General features: G+C 46.6%; 3 long non-coding RNA genes across 4 annotated transcripts in view; 2 read left to right on the top strand and 1 right to left on the bottom strand.

The window, feature by feature from the left end:
- Nucleotides 1-1,376: 1,376 nt before the first annotated feature.
- On the bottom strand, nucleotides 1,377-10,421 carry LOC118521818 (uncharacterized). Its single transcript, XR_004910321.2, has 4 exons — nucleotides 10,273-10,421; nucleotides 9,466-9,508; nucleotides 8,986-9,154; nucleotides 1,377-2,974 (listed from the first exon to the last, which is right to left on the bottom strand). It is a non-coding gene; the product is annotated as an uncharacterized LOC118521818 (long non-coding RNA).
- Nucleotides 2,023-21,355, top strand: part of LOC118521826 (uncharacterized) — a 30,619-nt gene continuing 11,286 nt past the window's right edge. For both annotated transcript variants that reach the window (XR_013448913.1, XR_013448914.1), the window contains exons 1-2: nucleotides 2,023-2,150; nucleotides 9,596-9,781. This is a non-coding gene — a long non-coding RNA (uncharacterized LOC118521826). The remainder of the gene's footprint in view (nucleotides 2,151-9,595; nucleotides 9,782-21,355) is intronic.
- Nucleotides 16,018-19,524, top strand: LOC144382294 (uncharacterized). Its single transcript, XR_013448915.1, has 3 exons — nucleotides 16,018-16,868; nucleotides 16,977-17,676; nucleotides 18,410-19,524. It is a non-coding gene; the product is annotated as an uncharacterized LOC144382294 (long non-coding RNA).

The raw sequence follows: 21,355 nt of genomic DNA on the forward strand, positions 1-21,355 counted from the left end.
CGATACATTTGCAGGTTTTAAAAAGTATTAAATAACATCTCTGGAGCTTACTTTCACCTGAAAAAAGAGACTCAGAGATTTTTTTTTTTTTTAACCCATAGAGCGAGTTGGCTTCTAAACTACATGAGAGTCACTGGAATCCTTTGAGTGTGATGACAGAGTTAGGAGGGGCCCCATATAAGCAAGGAAGCCACAGGACCTGGACTCGAATCTTTGGTAGTGTTGGGTGGGTTTGTTTTTTTTTTTAATAGGTTCTTTAGTTTTCAAGAGATATCATTAATATATAACATTACATTAACGTCAGATGTACAACATAATGATCCCATAAATCTTTGAGCTGTGTGATCTTGGGTGAGGTTCTCTACCTCTCTGATCCTCTGTTTTGTAAGTTTTGTAAAATGAGCCTCTTTGCTTGTGAAATAGTGTTCACAATTCCTAATCCTCAGGATACTTAAGGGGATGGAAAAGTGTCTGTCAGGCAGTAAATGCTCAATAAATGTTACATGCTAATCCATCCGCCGCTGCAGAACTATGCTTTGTCCAGTTGCCCATGGAGAGCACTCAGTGGGAGGAAGAGGTCGTATCTCTGCATTTGGGGGCTCCTGGGGAATGATCCAGTAGAAAGGCTCTCAGAGTTGGTAACACCATTATATTCTGCCAAATAAGCCAGTTTCTCCTTGGATGTGTTTCGGGGCCTTTGTGGGGAGTGGCATAAGTTTCCAGAAGTTTTCGGAGCTACTACATGAGCTGTGGCCTGGCCTACGGGAGAAGGCCTTCACTTTGAGTTGAGATCCAAGCCTGTAGTTATGGTTTTGTGACAGGGGTATTAAGCAAGTCCCTTTCTCTTGGGGCCTTAGTTTCCTTATTGGTAAAAGAGACTAGCCCTGTTTTTTCAAAGACCTGCTTCTGCTACGGAATCACCTGGATTGTTTACTTAAATTGAAATATACCATGCAGTACACATAATCCACACACACACACACTCCCCAGGTAAGAACTCTTTTGACATAGTAATTTTTTTATGTACTGATTGCTGGGCCTCAACCCCAAAGACCTTGACTCAGGGCGTCTGTGGGGATTTCCAAGAATGCATTTTTTAAATCTTCCAAAGGACTTGTGATGGGCAGCCTTGTTGGGAGACAAACAAGGTTGCCAACCTCCAACCTCCCACCCACCCGGAAACCATGACTCTGATTCTCAGTGTAGGACAGGAGGCACACGCTAACCCCATCTTTCCCTCAACTCACCCAACCTGCCGAGTGAGTGAGCTGGGGTTTTATTTCCATTATTTTCCCAGCACGGACCTCATCGTGACCAAAAAGTACTTTACAAATCCCATTAACTTTATCTAATGGAAATTCTCACCACATCACAATTGCCAAAGATCTTTTTTATTCCAAGTTAACCTTGGGGAGCTGTTAGATGTTCTTTGGGGCATGCATGCACAGAGGACTGAGGAAATCTTTCATTTTTTTTACCTCCTTGGAGACCTTGGCATGGTTGGCTAAGTATGGAACTGCTCATTCCTAAGTTGTTTCTCCGGGTGAATATTGATTTGACTTGAGTTGTATATCACAAATGCTCATCAACCTCCTGCAACATGGGGCATGGAGGGTTTTGTTTACTATTCAACCCTGAGCCATCTGAGTGCCTGTGTCAGGTTTGGTTTTGGTCGCTGCACCTGTTCCCTCGGATGTCTTTGTTACGAACATCATGTACAGAAAAGTCATGGCCGTGGTTGATGCACGGGGCAGGGCTCCTTCCCCCACCGATGCTCTGCTGGGCATCTTCAAAATCCCATGGAGGTCAAGCTTGCAGAAGCTGGAAAGGGGAGCCTCTCATTTGGAACAGTACACATTCCGTGGCCTCCCTGCCGCGGTATTGCCTGGCTTTGCATTTCTGATAGATCTGTCCTTTTGTGCTTTTGCACTGGCTAAGTCAGCGCTCGGGGACATGTGACGTCCCTTTTTCTCTTTCTTGGCATGCTCCGTGTGCACTAGGCAGCTCTCCATGCTGCCTGTGGGGGAGAACCATGTTCGGAGCAGTGTCTGCCGAGCCTCGAGCTTTGTAATCCTTGATTCGCCTGGGCGTTTGAGTGATGGTTGTCAGCAGCGTTCTATTTTAAGAATCTAGGAATGTATAAAAAGAAGGTAAGATCCTTAAGAGCAAACAGGTTTGATTGGGCGGCGGTGGGGAGGTCCTTTGGGTATTTGTCTTTTCCACTCTTTCCTGTTAATATCTGTGGCTTATCGGGATGTTTGGGTTGGAAGGTGGTGTGAGGGATTTACGGAAGATGTCACAGATGTCACCCACCCCCCCCCCCCCAGTGCTACTGGGAGGGCATCGAGAAAACAGCAAGTTTCCAAGGATTCTGCAAACCAGATGGGATTCTGACTTTGTTTCATCACTAGGGAGCTCAAGGAGGCCTCTACTAAGGGGGTGGGGACAGGGAATCCCAGTGGAGGCAGCCTACAGTGCCGTGTGCCTTTCCAAAGCGGAACAAGCCAGATGTTGACAGTCCAGAAAACTGCACATGCAGGAAACTAGCAGCAAGGTGTAAGACAGGTGTCTGGAATTGGAGGGGAAGCAGGAGACACAGCAGGACACGGGAACCTCCTCTTCCAATCGGGACTGCGGAAGCAGGAGGGGTGTCCAATGCGGGACCGGGCCTGCCTGAGGCAAGAAGGCTCAGGCTGGGGTAGAATAACGAACCACCCCACTTTACCCAAGACAGAGGGATTTCCTAGGATGCAGAGCCTTCCATTGAAAAACCAGGAAAGTCCCGCAGAAAATCGGGATGAGTTGGTCACCTTCGGTAGCAGACACAGTTTCTCACAGTTCCTCCTGCGTGGACTTTAAAGTCAGGCAGACTGGGGTTTGAATCCCAGCTGGGCTAGCTCGGTGACCTGGGGCAGGCGACTTCACGTCCCCTTGCCTCTGCCACGGGAGTGGGGAAGGTGCCTCCTTCACAGAGCTGCAGGAAGATAAAGATTAATAATGCAAACCAAGTGTGTAGCCCAGGGCCCGGAGCGAGTGGGCACCAAGTACATTTTTCTGCTCGCCATTCTGAAAAAGCGAGATACCAGGGGGCATCTCAATGCCTACCAAGTGGGAAGGGAAGAATCAAGCCAAATGTGGGGGTGCAGCAGGACAGTGGGAAATGGAAGTTGAAAGGCCACGAATGTCTGGAGCAGATGGGAAAGGTCAGCAAAACCAGTGCAGAGCAGGGACTGGGAGAGGATGAGGTGGGACAATGTTGGGGAGAGATTCAGGGGTAATCTTTCACGCTCCATGGGATGCCTTAATGTCTCAGGGGCTCAACAGCTCTGGGGCTCCCACCTGATGGAGAAGGAAGACTCCTTCTGGAAGGAGGAAATGGACCCCCGTGAGCAGCCTACCACCTGGAGGTGTCACCTCTCCCATCCTCCTCTTTGACCATTCTGGGGAAGGAATGCTTCTCCTCCCCGCCCACCCCCCCAAGTGCCTGATGCACCTGATGCACCTGATGTTAGCTCCCAGGAGACTGACCTGCCAACTGACTCTTCTGTAGACTAAAACAATCAAGCTGGAAGGAGAGAAGAAGCTGGAGAAAGAGCTTGGAGCAGGGAGTATAAGGATGTTTCCAATAGAACAATACTTCAGTGGCAGAAATAAAACACAGTATGAAATTATTCTAAGTATTTGCAACCTCCTTTCTCTTCCCTGCTCCCTCCCTATGGACCTTTTATGGAGAGTGAGTTCTTTCCTCCAGGGTCGGCTCTTGGATGCTACTTTATTCATGTGTTCAAAGGGCAGAGTGGAAGGAAAGCTTAAAAAGTCAGAAAGGTAGAGTTGATCTACAAGGGAAAGAACAAAGACAGAGACAAGAGTGGAGAGGACCAAGTCTGGGCTGTATGTCAGGGCTGTGCGTCAGGGTTTCAGAAATTAAGAACAGGGAAGGAGAGAGGATGTGGTGGGTTCCCAGACGCCAGTGCAGAGTTTTAGACGGAGATTTGAGAGATGTGCTCATGCAGATTTCTTTTTTTTTATGTTCAGTTAGCCACAGTATAGTACATCATTAGTTTTTGATGTAGTGTTCAGTGATTCATTAGTTATGTATAGCACCCAGTGCTCATCACAGCACGTGCCCTCCTTAATACCCATCACCCTGTTACCCCTCCTTCCACCCCCCTCCCCTCTGAAACCCTCAGTTTGTTTCCCCGGGGTCCACAGTCTCCCGTGGTTTGTCTCCTTCTATGATTTCTCCCCCTTCAGATTTCCCTCCCTTCCCCTATGGTCCTCCATGCTATTGCTTATGTTCCACATATGAGTGAAACCATATAATTGTCATTCTGTGGTTGACTTACTTCACTTAGCGTAATCCCCTGCAGTTCCATCCATGTTGATGCAACTGGTGGGTATTCATCCTTTCTGATGGCCGAGTAATATTCCATTTTATATATGGACCACATCTTCTTTATCCATTCATCCATTGAAGGGCATCTCGGCTCCTCCCACAGTTTGGCTATTGTGGACATGGCTGCTATGAATGTTGGGGTGCATGTGCCCCTTATTTTCACTACATCTGTATCTTTGGGGTAAATACCTAGTAGTGCAATTGCTGGGTCATAGGGTAGCTCTATTTTTAACATCTTGAGGAACCTCCATACTGTTTTCCAGAGTGGCTGCACCAGCTTGCATTCCCACCAGCAGTGTAGGAGGGTTCCCCTTTCTCCACATCCTTGCCAACATTTGTTGTTTCCTGATTTGTTAATTTTTGCCATTCTAATTGGTGTAAGGTGGTATCTCATTGTGGTTTTGATTTGTATTTCCCTGATGGCTAGTGATGTGGAGCATTTTTTCATGTATCTGTTAGCCCTTTGTATATCTTCTTTGGAGAATTGTCTGTTCCTGTCTGCTGCCCATTTTTTGACTGGGTTATTTGTTTTTTGAGTGTTGAGTTTGAGAAGTTCTCTATAAATTTTGGATACCAACCCTTTATCTGTAATGTCATTTGCAAATATCTTCCCCCCATTCCGTGGGTTGCCTCTTAGTTTTGTTGACTGTTTCCTTTGCTGTGCAGAACCTTTTTATCTCGATGAAGTCCCTAAAGTTCATTTTTGCTTTTGTTTCCCTTGCCTTTGGAGACGTGTCTTGAAAGAAGTTACTGTGGCCGATGTCGAAGAGGTTACTGCCTATGTTCTCCTCTAGAATTTTGATGGATTCCTGTCTCACATTAAGATCTTTCATCCATTTTGAGTTTGTCTTTGTGTATGGTGTAAAGGAATGGTCCAGTTTAATTCTTCTATATGTAGCTTTTTAAAGATTTGTTTATTTATTTGAGAGAGAGAGCAGGGGGAGGGGCAAAGGGAGAGGGAGAGAAAGAATCTCAAGCAGACTGCCCACAGAGCATGGAGCCCAACTTGGGGTTCGATCCTGAAATCATGACCTGAGCCGAAATCAAGAACCCGCTGCTTAACCGACTGAGCCCACGAGGCACCCCGAAGATTTTTAAAGACCAAGGAAAGAATTTTATTTCTCTCGATTAAAGTTTCTTCCAGAAATTCCCTTAACACCATTTCTCCGAAAGCAAATCTGTGCTGAGACTAGACCACATACACATTCGCATTTATACAGGTTACCCTAAGTGCCATTAATTCATATTCATGAAATGCCTCCTCACTTCCAGGCAGTTCACCACTGAGTGCCCATGACAGTGGGTGGATTGCATTGATTGCCCAAATTAATGGCCTCCCTGCTTCCAGAACTTTCCAACGTGATTTTGCGGCTTCTCCCATCAAGGGGTAGAGTCTCTTTCCCCTTAGTTCCCTGGCCGTATGCCTGATCTGCCAATAGAGTGCAGTGGATCCGAGCAGAGGCCAAGAGGATTTGCAGGTTTCGACTGCCTGTCTTGGGCCCTTGCCTCACACTCAGGTGAGCCCTCTGGAGGCTGAGACCATGCAGAAGGGAATCCAGAGACCACCTCAGCCACCAGCAAGCCAATCCCCAGAAAAAGCCACCAAGCAGATGCTCAGTGGATCACAGACATGTGAGAGAGCTCCCCTGGGAGGAGGAGGACTGCCCGGCACCCCACCACCACCAGCAGCTTGCCAGCACACAGAATCGGGAGCAAAAACAAATGTTTGTGGTTTTGGAAGCCACTAAGTTTTGAGATGGTTTGTCGCCTAGCAATATCTGTCTGACACACTTACTAAGTAAACAGTGTTTTGAATATATTATTTTGATCCTTGCAACTAAGAAATTATAATTCTCTTTCTTATGAGAGGTTTCACTGCAGGAAGGAAACAAAAAGAACTTGCCCAAAGTCACTCATGTGTAAGTTCCAGAGCCAGAATTGAAAATAGCTTCATTTAATTCAAAACCCATATCTTTGCTTCATATCATGCTGCATATGATGATGCTGAATCTGCCAAAGCCCAAAGTCATCTCTATATTTCAGGAGAGGTAATAGGACAGGTCCGGACATCAGCTATGGAAGCCAGACTCCTCCATGTCCAGGCCAACAAAACAGCCCGAAAGGAAATGAGCACCCCATGAAGGCTGGGGCAGAATATTAAACCTCATAAAAGACACTCCAATGTTGAGAGCCACGAGAGATGTGGGAATCAGCAGGGCTGGAGTCGCCAAAGCGAGATTTATGGAAGATAAACAAAACCCATTTGATCAAATGGAAAGTGAAATTGCAGAGCAGAGGAGAGCAATTCCAATAAACAGACACTCTCCAGCACCTGTTTAACAGGTTGGTAGGAAGTCAGAGGTATCTATATACACATTTCCTCGTTGTTAAGTCTTTCTACACACATACACACACACACACACACACACACACACACATACATGGGCATAAATGATCCTGGAATGTACAACACTAAGACACACACAAAAGTATACACGTGGAGACACATAGATATTCCCAGAGAGACATGCTCGCCCTCTTGTGCAAGCGCACATGGGTTTACACACACATGCAAACACACTCACTTGCGTGCATACACACACTCACCGTCATCAACCCCAGGCAGGCAGAGAGAAATCCTCCCTCTACTAGGAGTAGATTTTCTCCTACAGGATTTGTCCTCGGAGCTAAACCGTTTCACCTGCAAATCCCACCAAGAATTTTCCAGTGGATCCCTCAACCTCAACAGGAAAGTTCAGCTCTCGCAGGAACCCGGGTCCAGTCCTGACCCTGGATTGAAAGAGGCCAGGGCCAACAGCTGGGGCTGTTTGTGGGGTCAGCACGCTGGGCTCCCTTTGGGGAAGTGATGCCTGTGCTCTATCCTTAGGCTGATGGCTTTGACATCATGAAGACCTGGGTTCGAATCCTGCCTCCGCTGCTTCCTAGCTCCATGACCTTGGGGCCGATCACCTAACTATGCTGAACATGAGTATCCTCACTTGTAAAACAGGATTTGTCAGGATTAAAGGTGATCGTGTGTATAAGTGCTTGACTTAGTATCTGCCACATAGTATATGTCAGGAGCTGTTGGGAGAGAGAGAAGATATTTTCAAGCAAGTGCTCTATCCATTTACAGACTTAATCTTAGGTTTTCCTTTTTTCTTTCTTTTCCTTTTTACTCCAAGCATAACATAAACCCAGACTTCTTTGCATTTATATTCTATCACTTTTTATGCCTCATTATTACATATTTTATCCAAAATGATCCTTTTTCCTTTAAATCTCCTTTAAATTTCCCTTAAATCTGTAATATGAACAAGGCCTAATTTCTTCTTCTGTCCTCAGGCATCATCTTTTGCGAGGGATGATATATCTGGTTATAATCATTATAACCTTTCAGCAAATCGATTTTGTTAAACCCAAATTCTCCTTATAGACGTTTCAAGACCCAAAGCCTCCTGAAAAAAACAAAGAAATGGAAAAGCTGCCGTCTCAAAGTCAAAACGACTTTGCTGTTAAGAAAAGCCCATATTTAAAGGTGGACCTTGAAACAGCCAGGTCTTGAATTTTCATTTTACCGTGCATTCTTTCAATGCCACAAGCAATTCTGAGCACCTACTGCATGCTAGGCACTGCGTTCGGAATCCAATTCACAAAGATACATAGCCAAGTGCGAAAGCAAAGTACATAAAGAACCATAATTCAATATGGTCAGTGAAATCATATGCACAGTATTAATCCTTTATATGTACAAGGTAAAGACCAGAAGAAGGAATAATTAATTCTTCAGCAGAGAGGTCAAAAAGGTCTGGGAGGGAACACCTGGGTGGCTCAGTCGGTTAAGCGTCTGCCTTCGGCTCAGGTCATGATCCCGGACTCCTGGGATCAAGCCCTGCATCGGGCTCCCTGCTGGGTGGGGAGCCTGCTTCTCCCTCTCCACTCCCCCTGCTTGTGCACTCTCTCCCTCTCTCAAATAAAAAAAAAAAAGGTCTGGGTGATGTGTTATCCTAGTTCAGCCAGTTTCCCCACCTCATTTATAGGAGAATTCCACTTCCTTTGGGGAATTCTCCCTCTGCAAATCTACGCAGCCTTTCTGAGGCTGTTGATCCAGTGTCACTCCTAGGGGTGGGCGCTTGACTCAACTCTGGTCTGTCAACCTCTCAAGCCGGGAATATTAAACAAAGTGATCGAGCAAAGAGATACAAAGGCAGCAAATGGGTGGCAGTTGGGAGAGACTCATCTTTACTGTGCAGGGCAGGCCAGCAGGCTGGAAACTCAGGCAGGACTTTCATGTCACGGTCTTAAGGCAGAATCCTCTCTTTTCCAAAATCTTCTCTTTTCCTCACTCAGGAGAGTGAGTTAGGGGTGAAGGGAGAGGGGAGAAGCCTGGTCCAGGAGCTCCCCAAAAGAGTGAGCTATCGCAAGATTCTTATTGGGGACGTGCCCTGTCTTAGCTTGGGCTGCTATAACTAAACACCATGGAGCATGTGGCTTAAATAAAGACATTTATGTCTCACTGTTCTGGAGGCTGGGAAGTGCAAGGTCAAGGTGCAGACAAACTTGGTTCCTGGTGAGAATTCTCTTCCTACCTTGCAATGCTTTGCTGGAGTTGCAGCCGAGGGACCGGGCAAAAGGAGCTCCATGGTGTATCAGGTGTCCTCCCCACCTTCACGATGATGACCAATGAAGCGAACATGCCTGACAGCTCAGTTAGCTCTCCAGCTCCACAGGAAGAGCCCTCAGAAGCCGGTCAGTCCACTGGGGAAGAAAGAAACAAGTCTGGCTTCTAATCAATGGCTCTTCCAATCTTTTCATCCAAGCCCCAACCTGTCATTTTCTATTGTCTGGTATTAATGAGTCAGCTTGACGTGGGCCTTCCATGGGTTCCCTCGGATGGAGAGAATTTGCTTAACTCTGGGGACTGCTCTATCCTTGATGACGTTGTTCCGTATGTCATGCTTGCAACTATGACAGTTGTCACTTACAAGGACTCTGCTCCTGTTAGCTCTTCCGGTCTTCACGTCAACTCTAGCAGAGAGGTTCTAGTGGCTTCCAGCCCTGCCACTTACCAGATGAAAGGCTTTGGGTCTCTCCGTGCCTCTGTCTTCTCATCTATAAAAGGGGAATAATAATAGTACCGAACTCACAGAGTTGTTGTAAAGATTCAGTGAGTAACTCTTTTTTTTTCTTTTTTTTAAGGTTTTATTTATTTATTCAAGAGAGAGATAGAGAAACGCAGAGCACGAGCAGAGGCAGAGGGAGAGGGAGAAGCAGGCTCCGTGCCGAGAAAGGAGCCCAAAGCAGGACTCGATCCCTGGACCCTGAGATCACGATCCGAGCCGAAGGCAGACGCTTAACCAACTGAGCCACCCAGGCGCCCCCTCAGTGAGTAACCCTTGTAAAATGCTTAGAACAGTGTCTGCCACACGCAACTGCCTATAAATGTTTGCTTTTGTTGTGGTCCCCACCTTATGAGCAAGGCGACTGAAGTTTCCAGGGGTCAAGGAGCCGGGCTGAGGTTTCTCCTAGACCTTTCAACCTCACTGGCTCCATCCTCAAGCACCCTCCACCCTACACACACACACGCGCGCGCGTGCGCACACACACACACACACACACTCTGAACCTGCATATGTACCCATAGCCGCCAGTCTGTGAGCTCCATATCTGTTTGTACATACTCTCTGTGCCATCTGAAAGGCCTTCCTCTTCCCCATCCCCACCTCCCACCCATCCCCTGAAACTCAGCTCAGATGTCCCTTCCTCCAGGAAGCTTTCTATAACCACCACCCCCCCCCCCGGCTGGGCTTGGCACCTTTTGGGGGCTTTCTATGGTGCTGCCCTACCTTTCCAGATTGAAATTGCCCTGCAATTACCATTCCAGATTGCCATTGTCTGTCTCCTCTATGGACCCTGGAGCTTCTCCAAAATTGAGCCAAGAGGCCAGCCTGAAGTAGGTGCTCAGGAAAGGTTTGGGGGTGAATGAAAGAAGGCGTCTTTAAGGCATGGGTAGTCTGTGTGGGTGTCCTCCTGTGTAAAAAGAGATCTCACTGATTCCATGGCTCCATAAAGAGCATAAAACCCACGAGTAGGTAATTGTCCCAGAAACCTATGCTGACACAAAGTAGGTACGCTCAACCACATCTAAAGTAGGTACACTCGGCAGAGCAGGCAAGGAGCTCCCCAAGACTGGGGGAGTCCAAGCAGAAGCTGAGGGGACACTCATCAGGGAAATCATCATTAGTGTCTGAATTACCTAAATGATGGCTGATGTTCTGATGCTTTTGGTCCATACTCAGTTCACCCTGAATCTTTTGAGGAAAGCATAAGGAGGATGAGGATGGGGATGACCACCATCAGCTGGGGGGGCACCCCTACATACTGTGCACTGTGGTGGGGGGCCTCTACCTGAAGAGCAATCACAATGCCCGGCTGCAAACGTGTATAAAAATTGAACAGTCAGTTCCTATCGGGGGAGGGAAAGATCAACTCTGTACGCAAGCTTCAATTACACCTCATTTTTCTGATGCCGCCTTCGACCATAGAGTTCTGGCATCTTCACCCTTGTTCTTCCGTTTTATACTTGTCTTTCACAACTGAGTGACAGACAGCAAGCTGAGCCCAGAGATCTTCCAGCTAAAGGTAAAGATTTGCTGTGCTGGTGGCTTGTGATTTTGTCTCTTTTTTTTCTTTCTTTCTTTGGCTCAGTTGCATTTAGTTTATGAGAGTTGTGCCCCTTTACCAGTAGGATCAGCACTTCTTTCTGCTTGGTTTTATACAGTAATTGCAAAAATGCAATAAAATATTAAAGTCCTTGGCACAAACACTGCTGCACAGACAAAGGTGGAGACCCTCCTGGAGAGGAGCTGTTTGCCCAGAGACATCATCACACACATATTAGGATGGCCTTGCATCAGCTGATGTACAAAAACCCAAACCCACACGGAAAAAGCAGCATGTGGGCTTCCAGGTAAATGCCCCCAGAGGACGGTTTGTCCCAAAAATGGAGATGTGAAAACCAGAAGCTACAAGTATTGTCATTCTATTCGCTTGTCTGATAGGATGTTGTAGCTCAGAGCAGTCAAGTAACTCACCCAGCGTCACACAGGCATCAGGAAGCCAAAATCTCAGAACAGACCCTGAGCATACAGCGTTCCTCCATCTCAGAGTAAGGACTGGGGATGTGGCCAAGAGGACCCCAGTCCTTACTGTATGGATGGATAGACCTTGCTGCACACGGACATCAAGCCAGGGCTGGAGCTGCTTTTTAAAGGAGCATTGTTCTGAGAAGCCCATTCTGGAAACGTTTCTCAGGCACGTCCCATTCTCACGAGGGGCCATCAGTCCTCGAAGAGCTGAATCGGGAACTTCACTTAGTGCTGTAGAAAGCAGTGCCGTGTGGGTCTCTACAGGTTCAACTTTCACAGCATTTATGCTTTGGCCACTAAATCACAAGATGGAAACCAGAGGCTTCTCAGTGCAGGAAAAGGATGTACAAGGGCTTGGACGTCGGGAGAGCTTGGACCGCAACAGAATTAAATGGTGGTGACCAAGACCGCGAGACCTAAAGTATATATTATCTGGCCCATTGCAGAAAAAGGGTGCTGACCCTTGCACTAGACCATGGGCTCCCTAAGGGCAAACTCTGTTTGCTGTCCATCAGAGTGTGGCCATCAGCATCCAGTGCCAAGCCTGGAAGACAGACTTAAGGAACATTGATGAGTGGGTGGACAGGTGAATGTTGAGTGTGCTGAAGAGTCAAGCGTGGTGACAATGTGACATGCTAGAACAAAAGAGACACCTTCAGCGAGATAGTACCAAACCCTAAGAAACAGTCTGATGGAAGCAGAAACAGTTCAGAAACACACACACGCACGTACACACGCACACAGACCCAGCCTCTCAGCACAATGAATGGCTGGTAGCTGTTACATTGGCTTCTCACTTGCTGGGGATGCCACACAGAGAGAGAAGTTTGCTTAAGGTAACTTCTTGCTATGAGCTTCCATGATTTTTCCTTGAATGGTTTTTTCCCCTCCAATGTTTTGAAAAAGAACAATCAGTTGTTGAATTAAACCTGAATTTCAACAGCCTAGAAATTTGAGTTGGATAATCCGGACTTTTTTTTGAAGCTTGGAAGGAAGGAAAAAGGGAAGTAGAGTTGATACTATCTACAAAGAGTAAGCCTGGTCTCAGCTCCTCAAACTGGCCACGCCCCCCAAAATAAACCTTTTCTCTGGCTGTCCAGCCAATAAACAAGTTCCTCCTTTAGGAACCAGTTTGGATGTTGTTGCCTCCTTGAAGTCTTCCCTGATTCACCTCCCTAAACAGTTCCTCCCCCTTCCAAACTTAATAGCACTTTGCTCCCCCCTATAGTCACTTCTCAGACTTGCTTGCATATCTGTTTATAACATTGGACTATGAGCTACCCAAAGAGTTCATTCTCCTCTACATTCCCAGGTGTGATAGTAGGTGCTCATCAAATATTTATAGAATGGTTGAAATAATAAATGAATAAGGCAGAGAGGGGAGTAGGAAGTGGTTCAACCAAATGAATGAATGCATGGATGGATGGACCAGTGTAAGTGAATGCATGAGTGGAGAAATGAAGGATAGGTGGGTGGATGGATGGATGGATGGATGGATAAGTAGGTTGATGGATGGACAGATTGGTTTGGGTTGGTTGGGTTAAGTTGGGTTGGGTTGGGTTAGGATGGGTTGGGTTAGGTTGGTTGTGTTGGGATAGGTTGGCTGGGTTGGGCTGATATGACCAGATCAAACTTATGAAGGAAGTGAATGATACTCTCAGAACCCTCCATAGCTGGTATCCTACAGAGGACTGTCCCACACATCTTCCCCACCCCCATACCCCAGGCTTCTCTCCTCCAGGTTTAATGTGTCCAAGCTCTAGAGCATTTCTTCCAAGCCCTCTCACTGTATCTCTCCATCATTCCCTCATTCCTCTTCTCCAGGAGCTGCCCCAGCTCCCCCTGACTCACCAAGTCAGCTTTGCCCGCAGATCTAAGAGAGCAAAGGAGACTTTGCTCATGGGAAGCAAGCAGATGGCTAGCTTCCAGCCCCCCAGGTAGATTGGAGGGAGGCCACCTGCTCACCCATGAAGGGTCTAATTAGAGCAGATGTTTTTTTCTGTGACTTACAGAGCTTTGTTCTCCTTTCCCACCTCTTCCCCTGGAGCAAAACACTGGAGCTGTGACAGAAAATGAGCTCTCTCGGGGACAAGGTTGTAGGTGTCTACTTCTGAAGCTCCTTCCCTGTCCTCTAGCAACCTTCAGTTCCAGACTCAGCTGATCCAAAGAGGCAGCTGCTTTCTCAGGAGCAACCCCTGAAACCCCAGGACTCTGGGGAACACAGACTAGAAACCTCTGCTCTGGCTTGGGGGCACCGCTTGGAAGATGGGAAAACTGAGTACCAGAGAGGGGAAGTGACTTACCCGGGTCACCCTGTAAATTGGTGGAGACTGGGATCTGAAGTTCAGTATTCTTTGCCACCACCCCACCTTACTGTGTCAGATTTTGCATGATTCCCTTGGAAACCCCTGGATGAAATTCAACATCCTGTCCAAGGGAGGTGTCCCATTTCAAGCTCATTTGGTATTCAGCATCAGTTAGAGCTGATTAGAGTTCTGATTAGGATGCAGAATCATTTTTATTTCCAAGCTTTAGTAATTTAGTATCAGGTGGTATTAGTTAATAGGGACTTAAATCGTAAGCAAATCATAATAGAGAAGTTCTCTCTCTCACACACATCTTTCTTTCATTAGCTTTAATTAGGTTGACCCAGATTGATCTGGAAGCATTTCCAGGCCCAGAATGAATTTCTCTTTTATGATTGTAAAGATCATGAGATTTTTCAGAGAATGAAACACCCAGAGATCAATAGAGCGACGTGGTAGCTTTGGGGCTCCTCCAGCAACAGCAGGTAGACAAGAGGCCTTGATCAAAATTCAAGACAACAGCCAAAGCCAGGATTGTCAAGACAAACAAACATGCAGTTTGGATCCCATTGTTGCCCCTCTGTAGCTGTGTTACCTTGGGCCATTTACTCACCTTCCCTGAGTCTCCACTTCCAATCTTGCACACATGTCCCATCTCCAGGTGCATTCTTTGCTAAGGAGCCAGGAGATTTTTCCAAAATATAAATCCAGGCACCTGACTGATTCAACATCTTGCCATTTAACGGATAAGGACTAAAACGCACACTCCATAATGCATCCAACAAGGACCTCCATGACCTGGCTTTTGCCTGATATGGTTGCATGTTAGGATTGTGTTTGGTTCCATGTAACAGAAATTTAAGTATATTTGCATATATTACCAAAAAGGGAGATATTTTTCTCACATGACAAGAAATCTGAGAGTGGTCCAAAGAACTGCTCTGCTCTCCTCAGAAAGTAAGAAGCCTCATGGTCACAAGATGGCTGCTCAACATCTAGGCTTTGTGTCTACATTCCAGGCAGGAAGAAAGGAAAGAAGCAAAGCAGAAAAAGCACATGCCAGTTGGGTCTGTCCTTTTTTATCAGGAAATGGGTAACTTTTCCTTAGATTGTTACAAGTCATTGGCCAGAACTTATCACATCACCAGTAATAGCCCCAAGGGAGCCTAGGAAGATGGCACTCTTCCTCCTGAAGAAAGTCAGGCTTTATTGACAAGGAAGAAAGGGGAGTTAGATATTGGGCAGGCCACCAGCAGCCCCTACCACATGGCTGTCATTCTCATTCACAGTGGGCCCATGGGAGGCAGAATTTGAAGACAGGCCCCATGACCTCTGCCCCCTGATGCTCACATCCTGTCCAGTCTCCTCCCTTTGAGGATGGGCAGAACTTGCCTTGGCCAGTAGAACAGGGCTATGGTGAAGAGATTTTGCAGGTGTAATTAAAGTCCCAAACCAGTTGATTCTAAGCTCATCAAAAGCTAGATCATCTTGGGTGGGCCTGGCTTAATGAGGTGAAAGCCTGTAAAGAAGGGCTGGGGTCTCCGTGAGCAGAGACCCTCCCTGCCGGCTCAATGGGGTGGACAGTCGTGTTGAGGAAGCCCATATGGCAGGCAGCTGTGGGGGGCTCTAGAACTTCAGACTCTAAAATCTGAGAGCTTGCCTCCAGCAAGCAGCCAGCAAAAAGCCAGGGCCTTTGGTCCTGCATCCATAAAGAAATAGATTCTGCCAACAACCTAAATGAGGTTGGAAGAGGATCCTTCCCCAGTTGAGCCTTGTTATGAAAATGCCATCTGGCTGACGCCCCAGCAGCTGCCTGGTGGGACCCTGAGCAGAGGACCCAGCTGAGCCCTGATCAAATTTCTGACCCACTGGCCCTCAACGAGATAATAAGTGTATGTGGCTTTGAGCTGCCAAGATTGCGGTTATGTGTTAGGAAGCGACAGATAACAAATATAGTGCCAAACACGCAGTTCTTTTTTCTTCTCTTTTTTTTTGGGGGGGGGTCCTTTTTTTAATTTAAATTCAATTAATTAACATAGAGTATATTATTAGTTTCAGAGGTAGAGTTCAGTGATTCATCAGTTGCACTCCATCACATGCCCCCCTTAATGCCCATCACCCAGTTACCCCATCCCCACACCCACCACCCCTCCAGCAACCCTCAGTTTGTATCCTATAGTTAAGAGTCTCTTATGGTTTGTCTCCCTTTCTGTTTTCATCTTATTTTATTTTTCCCGGGTTTCTTTTACTAACCAGAATCAGGCTGTATGTATTGTTCTTTGATGTGCTTGTTGGAGATGTTCTCAGCCTAGCACACTCCTTTTATCCATTCGGTATTCCACAGAATTAGTGTCACTGTTTGGGTTGCTTCATTCTGCTGTTATAATTATGCCCACTTTTGTGCACAAACTTGAGCACAGGGGCTGGAATTGGAGGGGAAGAGTGCCAGTTTGAACCCTTGGCAATCTGAGGTGAAGGCGTGTTGATTTGGCATTGAGCAGGTGGCAGGCTGTGCATGCTGACTCGGGCAGGAGGGTGGCAGGACTGTGATTTTAGGACCCACAGGCCAATGGCATCGTGTGTGACGGGGACATGGTTTTGCTTTTAACTTTTGTTTTTTTTGGGAAACTCTATCTCTCCTTCTATTCTAAATGAAAACCTTGCTGGATAGAGTATTCTTGGCTGTAGATTTTTTTCCTTTTAGCAGTTGGAATTGATCATGCCACTTTCTTCTGACCTGCAGAGTTTCTGCTGAAAAATCCACTGATAGCCGTATGGGGTTTCCCTTGTATGTCACTCCTTCCCTTTCTCTTGCTGCTTTTAAAATTCTCTATCACTACTTTTGGCCATCTTATTTACTTTGTGTCTTGGTGCAGGACTCTTTGGGTTGGTTTTGTTGGGGGCTCTCTGTACCTCCTGGATCTGGATTTCTCTTTCCTTCCCCAGATTCAGGAAGTTTTCAGCTAGTATTTCTTCAGACAAATCTTCTGCCCCCTTTTCTTGCTCTTCTCCTTCCTTGTCCACAATAGCCAAACTGTGGAGTGGTGCTGGCCCTTGTCTGGTCTGAGTGCACATTGCCGGGCTTGTGGCACCGCTTTGATGGGATCTTACCAAGAGCAATTCTAGGATCCCTGTCATGCGACTGTTATGCTTGACAGTGTCGCTGAGGTCCCTGGGTCTAGTCTCATTTGGGGTATTATTCCCCCCTCTCATCTGCTCAGCTTGATTACTTTCTATTACTCTGTCCTCCAGGTAGCTGATCCGTTCTTCTACTTGCTCTTGTTATTTATTCCAGGTGCTCTATTTTTATTTCCATTTAGGGAGTCCAGTATCTCTAATTGGTTCTTTTTTATGTCTCCTATCTCTTGGTGGAGGGTCACATGGAGGTCCTACACTCTTTTCTCAATTCTAGCAAGTATCTTTATGAGCATTACTTTAAATTCACTATCAGACATATTACTTGTCTCCATTTTGCTTAGTTCTCTTGCTCTGATTTTGTTCCATTTTTTTTTTAAGATTTATTTATTTATTTGAAAGAGAATGAGAGAGAGAGAGAGCACATGAGAGGGGGGAGGGTCAGAGGGAGAAGCAGACTCCCTGCTGAGCAGGGAGTCCAATGAGGGACTCGATCCTGGGACTCCAGGATCATGACCTGAGCCAAAGGCAGTCACTTAACCAACTGAGCCACCCAGGCACCCCTTGTTCCACTCTTTCATTTGGGACATATTCCTCTGTATCCTCATTTTGTCTATTGTTGTGTCTGTTTCTACATGTTAGGAAAGTCAGCTACGTCTCCTGCACTTGAAAGTAGCGGCTTTATAGCAATGTCCACAATAGCCAAACTGTGGAAAGAGCCAAGATGTCCATCAACAGATGAATGGATAAAGAAGATGTGGTATATATATACAATGGAATATTATGCAGCCATCAAAAGGAATGAGATCTTGCCATTTGCAACGACGTGGATGGAACTGGAGGGTATTATGCTGAGCGAAATAAGTCAAACAGAGAAAGACATGTATCATATGACCTCACTGATATGAGGAATTCTTAATCTCAGGAAACAAACTGAGGGTTGCTGGAGTGGGGGGTGGGGTGGGAGGGATGGGGTGACTGGGTGATGGACACTGGGGAGGGTATGTGTTCTGGTAAGCGCTGTGAATTGTGCAAGACTGTTGAATCTCAGATCTGTACCTCTGAAACAAATAATGCAATATATGTTAAGAAAGAAAAAAGAAGAAGAAGAATGTAGCAGGAGGGGAAGAATGAAGGGGGGGAAATTGGAGGGGGAGAAGAACCATGAGAGACAATGGACTCTGAAAAACAAACTGAGGGTTCTAGAGGGGAGGGGGGTGGGAGGATGGGTTAGCCTGGTGATGGGTATTGAGGAGGGCACGTTCTGCATGGAGCACTGGGTGTTATGCACAAACAATGAATCATGGAACACTATATCTAAAACTAATGATGTAATGTATGGGGATTAACATAACAATAAAAAAAATTTAAATAAAAACTCAAAAAAAAAAAAAAAAAAAGAAAGTAGCGGCTTTATGAAGAAGAGGTCCTGCAGCATAATGTCTCCTTTTCACCAGAAAATGGTGCTTCGGGGTGTCTCCTATGTGCGTTGCTACAGGGGTGTCTTACTGTTGTGGTGGAGCTGTTTGCCTTCAGTCCGGCCTGCGATGGCGCTCTCCCTGTTTTGGGCAGAGTCTGGTGCCTGTGGTGTTAGTGGGCTGGTCCGGGGCTGCCCTGGGCTTGAGTTGAGTCAGAGCAGATGTGTTTATCAGAGATGCAGTAGCACCAAACTGCAGGGCACTGTCCCTGTGTTGTCCCCTAAGAAGGTTTTGTTGGTGGGCAGGGCCTGCAGTCAGACCAGCTGCCTGCCCCCAGCCCACTGCTGGGGTCACAGACTGGTGTGTGTGGTTATCTTCCCCTCTCCCTGGAGGAGGACTCACTTTGGAGTGGTGCTGGCCCTTGTCTGGGCTGAGTGCACATTGCCGGGCTTGTGGCACCGCTTTGATGGGATCTTACCAAGAGCAATTGGAGGGCATGGATCTGCTTCGCTGTGGCCTCTCATCTGTGTCGGGATGTGGAGAGTCTGTCCTGCCAGTTTTCTGGTTGCTTTCTGGGTTATTTATGCCGATGTGGGTGTTCTCTAGGTGGCCACATGGCAAGAAGTGAGCCCAGGGTCCTCCTACTCCGCCATCTTCCCGGCAGCCTCTGATACAGGTCTTTTTTCTGTCACTTGGTTGTAAGTACAGAGGATTCCCCCCCACAATCCACGGGGGTACATTCCAAGACCCCCAGTGGATTCCTGAAACCAGGCCCACCACCAAACCCTGTACATACTAGGTTTTCTCCTAGACATACATTTGTACAATAAAGTTTAATTTATAAATAGGCCCAGTAAGAGATTAACAACAATAACTAATAATAAAATAGGACAATTATAACACTGTAGCGCAATATTGTGAACGTGGTCTCTCTCTCTCTCAAAATATCTGTCCCGTACTCGCCCTGCTCCTTGTGACCACGTGACATGACACAATGCCCACGTGACGAGATGAAATGAGGGGGTGACGTAGGTGCTCTGACGTAGTGTTAGGCCCCCACAGACCTTCTGATGAGGACCATGACCAGGATCATCTGCTTCCAGACCAAGGTTGACTGCAGGCCACTGAAACCGCAGAAAGAGAAATCACAGAGAGGGGGGGGACCACCAGAGGCCTTCCCAACTCAGGGTCCCCACTTTTATCCTCTTCCCCCGCCTTCACTGCTCTCTGCCTTCTCCTCCCTCCCTTCCTTCAGCCTCCAGCTCACAGCCCACCAGCGATGCCCTTCTCTCCCACCCCACACAACCACCATCTAAAATTATCCTGTGACTTATATACTTCCTTGAGAGGGTCTGTCTCCCCCACGAGAACGTCCACTCCAAGAGAGAAAGGAAAGGATTTTGTTCTGTTCATCCTTCTTCCACCACACATAGAACCATGCCAGGTGCATGGTAAGCTCAGAAAAAAAAAAACAATAAACCCTCTCTCAGTGTACCTGGACTCCTCATGGAGTTCTGAGGCTGCTTGGAAACAGGATTCCCCAACCCACTTTAGCAGCACACACTCGAGAATGTTCCATGAAAGGAGCAGAGGGTGCTCCTGGCTCCATAGCGCCCCCCTCCCACCGCCTTCTGCACGTCTAGCTGTAGGGTCGTCCAGAGCCTCAGCCGATGGTATTTTCCTCCCTGGCGCATTGTTACAGTCAGTGTTTAACTCTAAATTGTTGTCTCACAAGAACTAGCAGGTAATTTTTCGGCTGATCTCCAGTGGAAATAGAAGAATATCCTAGAAATATAAATACAGCTTCCTTGTTCATAGATGGCCACCTTCTCCCTGTGTCCTCCTGTAGCAGAGGGGGTAGGGAGCCCCATGGGGGCATAGAGGCACGGATCCCATTCATGGGGGCTCCACCATCACGACCTAATCATCTCCCAAAGGACCACCTCTTAACACCAGTGCATTAGGGACTGAGCTTCAAAATAAGAACTTTTCGGGGGACACGAACATTCGATGTATGGCAGTGCATTTAACAGAACTACATCTCAAGAACAAAGGTCAAATGAGGGCATTTTCAGAAGAACAAAAACTGAAAGCTTTAACTACCAGTAGCCCAAATGAAAGACCTTCTAAAGGATACAGTTCAGGAGGAATGAAAGTAACCCCATAGAGGAAGGTCCGAGATGCAAGAAGGCACGCACAGGGCGGAAAGGTAGGTGTCAGTGAACCTGGATGCTCATTGTGCAGTAAAAATAGTTGCCTAATAAGCAGGCTTAATGAAAACAGAACTAAAATCCACACCCTAAGAGCATGTGAATTAGCAGGAAGGTGACTTGGGTTAAAATAGTCCATGGTGTCTGCATATTCAGGCAGGGCAGGGAGGTGGTAACGGTTAAGATACTCACACGAGACCATCAAGTTTCAGGTGCATAGTAAAATTTCCAAGATAATCATTTATGTTTTTTTTAAGATTTTATTTATTTGACAGAGACAGCGAGAGAGGGAACACAAGCAGGGGGGAGCTGGAGAGGGGGAAGCAGGCTTCCCACTGAGCAGGAAGCCCAACTCGGGGCTCAATCCCAGGACCCTGGGCTCACAACCTGAGTTGAAGGCAGACTCTTAACAACTGAGCCACCCAGGCACCCCTCAAGATAATCATTTAAAGAGTAAACACAGAGGCTATAACTTTCATCCCAGGAGAGAGAGAAAAGTACTAAGAAAAAAATTTTCAATTTTTACAGACCAGAAAAGATTATATATAGACTAACCAATAGATAGATGATAGATAGATAGGATGGATAGAGTGGATAGAAAGGATAGATAGATATAGATAGATAGATAGATGATAGATAGATAGATAGATAATAGATAACAAGGAATGTAAATGGAATAACCATTCCAATTAAAGATTGGAGTGGGGGAAATCCAGCTACATGCCCTTTACAAACAAACAAG

This window comes from Halichoerus grypus, chromosome 6 (genome assembly GCF_964656455.1).
Source record: "Halichoerus grypus chromosome 6, mHalGry1.hap1.1, whole genome shotgun sequence".
In the NCBI taxonomy this organism is placed as follows: Eukaryota; Metazoa; Chordata; class Mammalia; order Carnivora; family Phocidae; genus Halichoerus; species Halichoerus grypus.